Source organism: Pongo pygmaeus, chromosome 5 (genome assembly GCF_028885625.2).
Source record: "Pongo pygmaeus isolate AG05252 chromosome 5, NHGRI_mPonPyg2-v2.0_pri, whole genome shotgun sequence".
NCBI classification, from domain to species: domain Eukaryota; kingdom Metazoa; phylum Chordata; class Mammalia; order Primates; family Hominidae; genus Pongo; species Pongo pygmaeus.
Window position 1 is genome coordinate 152226630 of NC_072378.2, and position 9637 is coordinate 152236266.

General features: G+C 37.8%; 1 protein-coding gene across 3 annotated transcripts in view; it reads left to right on the plus strand.

Annotated features, from left to right (window-relative positions):
* The window catches only part of ESR1 (estrogen receptor 1), a 416434-nt gene that overhangs the window by 48326 nt on the left and 358471 nt on the right, over nt 1–9637 (plus strand). The window lies entirely within an intron of this gene.

The following is a 9637-nucleotide window of genomic DNA, read 5'->3' on the forward strand; positions in this document are numbered from 1 at the left end:
TCACATATGCCTCATTTGTAAAATAATTTCTAATGTGCATGAGCTGGAATCCAATGCCTGTGGTCAAAGTAGGCTTAATTTTGAATTGGAGTTGATTAAAACGAAATGACTAATTAGCTTTATATTGACTTGGGAGTTGTCCCCTAAGGAAGGCATTGGGACAATGTTGAGACTTTGTTTACCTCTATTCCTACCTCTGTTAGCTTAAAATATTAGTATTGCATTCAGCACCCAGCAAGAATTTCTAGTATCTGAAGGCAGCAGGATACTTGCAGCCATTTTCAAACCATGGAATATGGACGATTGGTAGAGACTTCTCTATCTTGAGTCCCTTCTAATATTTCATGCTTTATCTTATTCATAAGAAGGGGCTTCACTAAGTAGGACTGTCTTGTCTTGACCACTAGGGGATCAAGGTTAAGTTTCTTAGTCTTGCTAATTGTCAGATTTCTAGTCTTTAAAATAGGGATAATGTCATGGAGTACCTATGTCATAGAGTTGCAAGGACCAAATGAGCTAAGGCATGAAAAGCATTTAGCAAGGTCCCTGGCAAGTAGGTGCTAAATAAACATGGTGTTTCTTGATGTTATGTCGTGTAACTATTGTAATAATCTCAGTCAATCAGATTTATATCAGGGTACAGGTTCTTTTCTGGGGAATTTTTCTAGCACCAGGTATTTTCTGTTTATCTTCTGTGTGGATGGCTTTTCCTTATTTCTTCTCATCGACACCAAGGGATTCCAAGTCCAGTTCTGATTGTGTATTGACAAAGTGAAAAACAGCTGTGGCCAGCAGAGCCATGACTATAACCATTTTCAAAGTCCTGTGTGCAACAAACCTCAAGGATTGATTTTTCACTAAGCCATTCTCCTTGACTGTCAAATGACAAGCAAGGGTATGCAGATCATAACCCCGAACCCCTTTGATCCCATTTCCAAAATATGGCCATGCCATAGATGAAGGCAGATTGTTTTATTTCATCTTGTTGGCCCCATTGTGTATGCTCTAAGTTCATTTTGGACTTCTGTCTTTACTGATAGCAATTTCTATTTCTTTCTGACAGAAGCCCCTTCTTTCATACCTTTTAGTTGCATTTCTTAGAATTCTGGCCACAATCTTCTGCTACATGGTCCTTATTTGTCTTCTCTTCCCTTTCTTCCTCTCTCCATCCCTTTTTCCATTATTCATCCAGCAATATTTATTGAGAACCTACCATGTGAGGTGCAGCACACTGGACATTGTCTTGGCTTCCCCTGTCACTGCAGGTTTAATGGATCACTTTAGACTTATGCCTGTATTATTGCCAGGGTTCCCCTGGATACATAGGTACCCTGGATACATAGGTATACGTAATATACATAGGTACTCCATGTATATTGAAACAAATATTCTCTGGGGATCTTTCCATTTTCTGCCACTGATTTTTTCTTTCTTTTCTTTTTTTTTTTTTTGAGACGGAGTCTTACTAGCTCTGTCACTGAGCCTGGAGTGCAGTGGTGCGACCTCTGCTCACTGCAACCTATGCTTCCTGGGTTCAAGTGATTCTCCTGCCTCAGCCTCCTGAGTAGCTGGGATTACGGGAGCGCACCACCAAGCCTGGCTAAATTTTTTTTTTTTTTTTTTTTGTATTTTTAGTATATACAGGTTTTTCCCATGTTGGCCAGGCTGGTCTCAAACTCCTGACCTCAAGTGATCCACCTGCCTCGGCCTCCCAAAGTGCTGGGATTACAGGCATGAGCCACCACACCTGGCCATTTTCTGCCTCTTCTGATTGGGCTGTGTATCTGAGCTCTGTCCTGGGCAACTGTGCCATCCCACAGCTGACAAAATGGCTCTCACCTCCAGGAAACTCTTACCTCAGCATTTTTTCCTCTGTCTTGAGCTTTTCTTTTGTTCTCTAGGAATAGTCCTCTTACTTTCTTGGAGCTTCTTTAGTTATTTTTTGATCAATATTTTTTACATAGTTTTTTGTAACTGAGCAAAATATTTTCAGAACTTGTTTCTGGCATGCGTGTGTCTGTCTCGTCTATCTGCCTGTGTCTGTGTTAACCGTTCTTTGAATCTGATGCCCAATATTCTGTTTGATTCTGTTGATTCTGAAAATTTCTTTTTAGTCATTGGTTTAGCATTTCTACCTCTTCTCCTTAAACCCTAGGATTTTCTTTAGAAAGTGTTGGGACTGATGTTCTGTTCTTCAGATTGGCGAACATGGCTCAAAGACCACTAGTGTTTAAGCAGCAGCAGCTTTTCTATATTCCGCTTGCTGTGGGCACCTGTGATATCCCACTGTGGCCGCCATCAGCAGAGATGTGGCTCCTGATGGTGGCTGTGTCTGCCTCCTGGCCAGCCAGCTTCCTTTATAGGGAAGAAATGCTTCCACTTCTTACTGGGGTGTGAGAGGCAGGCCCGTCAGTCACTGCTGCTCCCTAGCACTCATAGCAATGTCCATTTTCTATCCTTTGTTCCCTGATGATAATCTTTCTGGTATCATAACTGTCTTCTCCTCCCCTTCCCTGTCTCCTCTTCCTGCTTCTTTTCTTCTTCCTCCTTCTCCTCCTCACTCCTGTATCAAGGCTTAGCTTAAATGCTTTGCACTATAAAGGCTTCATATTTTAAAAATATAATTCATTTAGTCCTCCTCTATGCCTAAGCTTATTTCTTTGTTATGGCACTTTTCATTTCATAGTATATGGCACTCTCTACTGAAGAGCTCATACAGGATAAGGGCAGAGTATTACTATTTTTTTGAGCCCGAAAAATAATAGTCATTTTTATTGGTATAGCTTCAAGCATAGTTTATTTCCACGATTTATATTTTAGGAAATTTCAAGTGCAGAAAAATTGCCCAGTAGTTAGAGATGATTGGGTTATCAATATGCTCCCTGTGTTTTGTGTATTTTTTCCAGCTTTATTGAGGTATAACTTACAAATAACATTGTATATGTTTAAGATGTACAACTTGATTTTTTCAAAATTAATTATTTTTTGAAGTAAATTTTATTGTGTGTACTTAAGGTGTACAACATGATGTGATGAGATACATATAGATAATAAAATGATTACTACAGTGAGGCAAACTAATGTATCCATCATCTCACGTCGTTATCCAACACTAAAATCTACGCATGGAGCAAAAATGCGGAATACAGTACAATATGATTAACTATAGTTCTCATGTTATAGATTAAATCTCTAGACTTGTTCATCCTATAACTGCTACTTTATAGTCTTTGATCTACATCTTCTCGTTTTCTTCCCTTCCCCCCAACCCTCCCCATAACCACTGTGTTATGTTCTATTTCCGTATGTTTGACTTAATAAAAGATTCCATATATAAATGAGATGATGCAATTTTTTTCTGAGTCTTTGTTTATTTCACTTAGCACAATAACCTCCACCATGCTTATCCATGTCGTGGCAAATAGCAAGATCTCATTCGTTTTCAAGGCTGAATAATATTCCATTTGTCCATTTGTCCATGAATTGTCACTTAGGTTGTTCCCATATCTTGGCTGCTGTGAATAGTGCTGCAATGAACACGGGGGTGCAGATATCTTTACGAGGTGGTGATTTCATTCCTTTGGATATATATTCAGAAGAGGGTTTTCTGGATCACAGGGTAATTCTATTTTTAATTTTTTGAGAAAATTTCATACTGTTTTCCGTAATGGCTGCAGCAATCTACACTGCCACCAACAGTGTACAGGGTTCCCTTTTCTCCACACACTCACCAACACTTGCTATTTCTTGTCTTTTTGGTAATAGAAGGGCAGGGCATCGTTAATATTGTTTCCCTTACATGTGCTGAACAAACACAGCAGAGCAGTTACCAGCGCTAACTCTGGAACTGGCTTGCTCATGCTCATCTCTTGTACCTGCCAGTTCCTAACTGTGGAACCTTGGGCAAGTTGCTTAACCTCTCTGTGCCTTCCTTTGTTACTTGGAGCTGATAAAAATAATGCTTAGAACAGTTACTGCCATATAAAAAGTGCTATTAAGTGTTTGCTATTATGTGTTGAATTCAGTTTAATAGAATCATCATCAGGATCACCAGCAGTTTATTGAGTGACAGTGTGTGTTTTATTCATTGATCATCATTACACTTAGAATAGGGTCGGGGATATAGCAGGCATTCAATCAATATTTTTGAGGGAATGAATTAATGAATGGGCCAGATGTTATATATACAAAGAAATATGTCTAATTTCTTTCCTTCAGGTGTCACAGGTGGTTGAGAATACAAGATGGAGATAAGACGAAAATTGAATGATGCTTAATATGAAGCCCTTCAAAGCTGCCTCTTTCAGAATCATTTAGGAGGCTTATTAAAATTACAGATTTGCTAGCCAAACTCTCATCGATCTCAGTTCTGTAGATCTGGACGTGGGTCCAAAACTCTACATTGCCAAAAAGCTCCCTAGGGGCTTCCAATGAATTCCCAAGAACAGCCAGGACTGGGATCGCAGGCCAGGCAGTAAATGATACAGGAGATGAGAGGAGGGAGAGCTCTGGGGGCTGACACTGTTGGGAAGTCCTGGTGGGAGAGGAGATACCTGCAAGGGCATGTAGGGCTTGGGCATGGGGTGGACTTGATCGTGGGGGATTAGACTGCAGTAGAGACATTCTGGTCACATTTGCCCGCCCATGAGCTCCTTCCGTCTCCTGATGTGCCCCAGCAAATTCATGTGCGAAGTACACAAGAGCCATTTGTTGGAAAGTACCTAAATTACTCTATTTACTGAGTGCTTTACTTGCACTTATAAATCCGAAACAAATTTTCAAGCAAATAAACAAGTGTGTGGATATGGAGCAGAAATACCACTCATGGCATCCTGAACTTGGCCCTCTGACTCAGTAATTAGTATCCTAAAACTGAGTTCAAGCATCACATTTTATTTTCAGGTTTTACATACTTCATAGAACTTGGTCTCTGATGTTACAGAGATCACAGTAACAGTTTACCTTATCTCCAGAATTCCTAACTTCTCAATGGTGGCATCTCTCATTAGAACAGGTAGTCACCAAATAGTTCCACACAAAGACTCTCCCAATGTATCATTTATTAAAACAAACAAACAGATTAGATATACAATTAATATACCACAAAATCACCCATCTAAAATGTACAGTCTGGTAGTTTTTAACATATTCAGAATTCTGCAGCTTTCACCATGAATTAATCGTAGAGTATTTTCATCACCCCAGAGCCACCCCTCCCTACCTTTAGTCGCTTCCCATTTCCCCGGCCCTGATAATCACTCATCTGCTTTCTGTCTCTATGGAGTACTATTCTAGAAATTTCATATAAATGGAACAATACAACATATGGCCTTTTGTGACTGACTTCTTTTACTTAGCATACTGTTTTTGAGGTTCATCTATATTGCAGAATGTGTCAGCACCTCATTGCGTTTGTGGCTGAACACTATTCTACTGTATAAATATATTTCATTTTCTTTATCCACTCATTAGCTTGTACACAACTGGATTTCCACTTTTTGGCTATGTACAAAGTTTCTGTATGCATGCATGTTCTCATTTGTCTTGGGTACCCACTTAGGAATGGAATTCCTGGGACATGTGGTAACTGTATTTATCTAACTTTTTGAGAAACCTTCAAAATTGTTCCCAAAGTGGCTGCACTATTTTATATGCCTACCAACAACGCATGAGGGTTCAATTTCTCCACACCCTCACTGACGTTTGTTATTGCCTTTGATTATAGCCATCCCAGTGTGTGTGAAGTAGTATCTTGTTATGGTTTTATTTGCATTTCCCTAATGATGAATGACGTTAAACATCTTTTCAGGCATATTGGATATTTGCATATCTTCCTTGAGAAAATGTATGTTCAACTTTTTTCCATTTAAAAATTTGATGATTTTAAATTTTATTGTTGAGTTGTAAGGATTCTTTATATATTCTGGATAGTAGATCCTTTTCAAATATATGATTTGTAAATATTTTCTCCCATTTTGTGAATCTTTTCACTTTCTTGATAGTGTCCTTGGATGCACAAAAGTTTTTAGTTGTGTTGAAAAACAGTTTGTATATCTTTTCCTTTGGTTACTTGTGCTTTATGTGCATATCTAAGAAACTGTTTCTAATCCTGGGTCAGGAGACTTACACCTATGTTTTCCTCTAAGAGTTTTATAGTTTCAGCTCTTATATTTAGGTCTGATTCATTTAGAATTAATGATTTGTATATGGTGTGAGGTAGAGATTCAAATCTATTCTTCTGCATGTGGCTATCCAGTTGTCCGAGCACTAAATGTTTAGTCCATTTTCATCCTTCCATTTTGTCTTGTCCAGGATGTTGAAGTAGCCTCCTCACAGCTCTCCCTGCTCGTAGCTCTTCTCCACCAGAGTTCATCTCCCACCATACTACCAGTTATTCATCTTATACACAGATATGATTATGTCCTTTCCTTAATTAAAAAAACTTTATTATTTCCTTAGTTTCTATAAAATAGTTCAAATATTCAACATAAAATTCCAGGTCCTATCTAGCCTGACCTCAATCCACCTTCTAATTTTATTATATTCCTTCTCCCCACTTGCTACCCCATCCCAGCTATCCCTGGCTTCTCAGCTGGTCTCTTTCTGGCCCGAGTGAGACATTTGGCCTGGATATATATGCATGGTATGGCTTTGGTTGCTTACTGTGGCATTGGTGCTTATGGGATAGCCATTGACTTTAATTAATGAGGTGTTATCAGCACATTTATCCTACTGAAATGACTAGAGGAACCCATAAGAAACCACATTTTCAGGACTAGTAATCTACTTTAGCATCATTTGGAAGAAAACAAACTTTCATTTTATGGGTAGACTAACAGTCACAAATTATGACATATATCATATAATCATAATCATTAAGTTATGTTTTAAATAATCAACCATCCACCATCCCAAACTCTAAGACTTTGTTGGTAAGTTTTGTATGTCACAGGTTTGTATTTTTCACATTCTGACACCTACATTCAAGGCCTCAAACTTTACCGAGACTTTTTATCATTGAGGTAAAACTAGGAGTCATTAATTAAAAAAATTATATTATTTTTAATTGTGGTAAAAACATATAACATAAATTTTACCATCTTGATTTTTTGAAGCAGTTTACTAGTGTTAAGTATATTCAACAGCTCTCCAGCGCTTTTTCATCTTGTAAAACTGAAACTGTAACCCACTTACCAACAACTCCTTCCCCATTTCCTTCTCCTCCCAAGGCCTGGCAACCACCATTATTCTTTCTGTTTCTGTGAATTTTACTACTTTAGATACCTCGTATAAATGGAATCATATGGTATTTAACACGATGTCCTCAAGGTTCATCCATGTTGCAGCACATGACAGGGTTTTCTTCCTTTTCAGGGCTGAATAATACTCCACTTTTTGTCTATATCACATTTTTTTGTTTATCTACTGATCTGTTGGTAGACATTTGTGTTGCTTCCCCTTCTTGGCTATTGTAAATAATGCTGCTGTGAACACAGGTGTGCAAATCTCTTTGAGGACTCTGCTTTCAGTCCTTTGGGATATATACACAGAAGTGGGATTAGGATTGCAGGATCAGACGATAATTATTGTTTTAATTTTTCAACTTATCTTTTCGAATGAGAACACTAAATTAAATTTGTGGGGTTTGTGTCATTTTAGACATAGCTCATGAAGAAGATGGTAACTTTAAATTGTCCCTGCAACAATGATGATGGGCTTCAGTGATTGTCTTAAATGAGTCATCATTATTTTTGTGTTTTATAACCAACCCTATGTATCTGAACACAAAAGGCAAACTTTTTAATACCTCAGGTGTATTTTACATCAAAATACAGAGAAAAGGCATCAATCAAAGCTGCTTAACAGCTAATACGATAGTGATTACATGTGATATGGTAGTTGAGACTGAAATGCTATTTGTAATATGAAGATTATCTTAACTGAATCTGATTGAGGTGAAAAAAAGGTACTAATTAGGGTGACAATATGAATTTGATTTAACTTTAAAGTATTATGAGAGAAAACATACTATGTCACAACTCTTTTACATAACGAACTGGGATTTAGGTGTGGAGTGGGTAGAATAGTGGTCAAGAGCAGGGATTCTGGAGTCAAGGGTTTGGCACCAATCCTGGCTCTGGCCATTGCTAGCTGCATGCGTGTCACTGGGCACGCTCCTCACAGCACCAGATTTTTCATCTGTAAAATACGGTTAATAATGGACTGTGGTGGCATTAAATGAATGAATATACGCAACATGCTGGAATGACGTCTGGCAGGGAGGAAAAGCCATATAAGATTTTGTAATTGATTTTCTAGCGTAAGCTATCCATTCTTAGGTTGTTGTATTTTCCTTGTGTTGTCCCACACATCAATATTGTCATCTGCAAAAAATACACATGTATGTCTGTTTTAACTGAATGGTTTTAAAATGTGGACTAATCGACGATCTAAAACCCGCTTTCCTTTTAGTCAATTAGTAGTTCATAAATTGAAAGTGTGATGGATAGAACATTTTGTACCCAGAAAGCTCTTAGATTGTGAATGCTGAGGGAACACTGGGAGATTCAGTGAGTGCAGCACAAATACAATCTAGGTGACTGGAAGAGCTTCTAATGAATGAATCACTGAATAGGCAGATGGGTTGTGGAAGGCAAACCATGAGTAAATTTTTTCTTTTACTACAGAAATATTTCTGAAAGGTAAATACCCAGGTTTATGATGATAGACTTTCTTTAAACTCATGCTATTTTTCTTTCTGGGTTTTGTTGTCTACACAATCTCATCTGCTCTTTGCAACCGTTACCTCTCAGAATGGGTATGAAGATCAGGTGCAACCATGTATGTGATAATGCTTCTAAAACTATTTTTTTTCCAGTTTTATTGAGATATATTTTGCATAAAAATATAAAATCCACCCATTTAAAGTACAAAGCTCAGTGGTTTTCAGTACATTCACAGAGTTGTGCAATCATTGCCACAATTTATTCCTTTCTGTCTCCATGGAATCTAATTTTGAACATTTTATATAAATAGAACAATACAATATGCGGTCTTTTGTGTCTGGCTTATTTCATTTAGTATAGTGTTTTCAAAGGTGATTTATGTTGCAGCATGTGTCAGCACTTCATTCTTTTTATTGCCAAATAAGGCTTCATTGTATGGATATGTACTACATTTTATTTTCTCATTCATGAGTTGATGAACATTTGGGTTTCCACTTTTGGCTATTACAAATAAAATTGCTATGAACGTTTGTGTGCGAGTTTTTGTGTGGACACACATCTTTGATTCTCTTGAGTATATGCCTACTAGAGAAATTTCTGAGTCATATGGTAACCCTATATTTAGCACTTCCAGGAACTGCCAAATGGCTGTACGATTTTACATTCCAACCAGCAATGTGTGAGGGCTCCAATTTCCCTACATTGTCATGTACACTTGTTATTATCTGTTTTGTCATAATGGGTATGAAGTGGTAAAACTACTGAAAAAAGTAACATATTCATGGAGTAAAAGTAAAATTGAAACATGCAGAAAGTATTCTCCAGGCCCAGACAGCCCCCTAGAATTACAATTTTTTTCTAGAGTCCTTGAAAATTGTCTATGCACATATGATGTATCCCTAGATTTTACA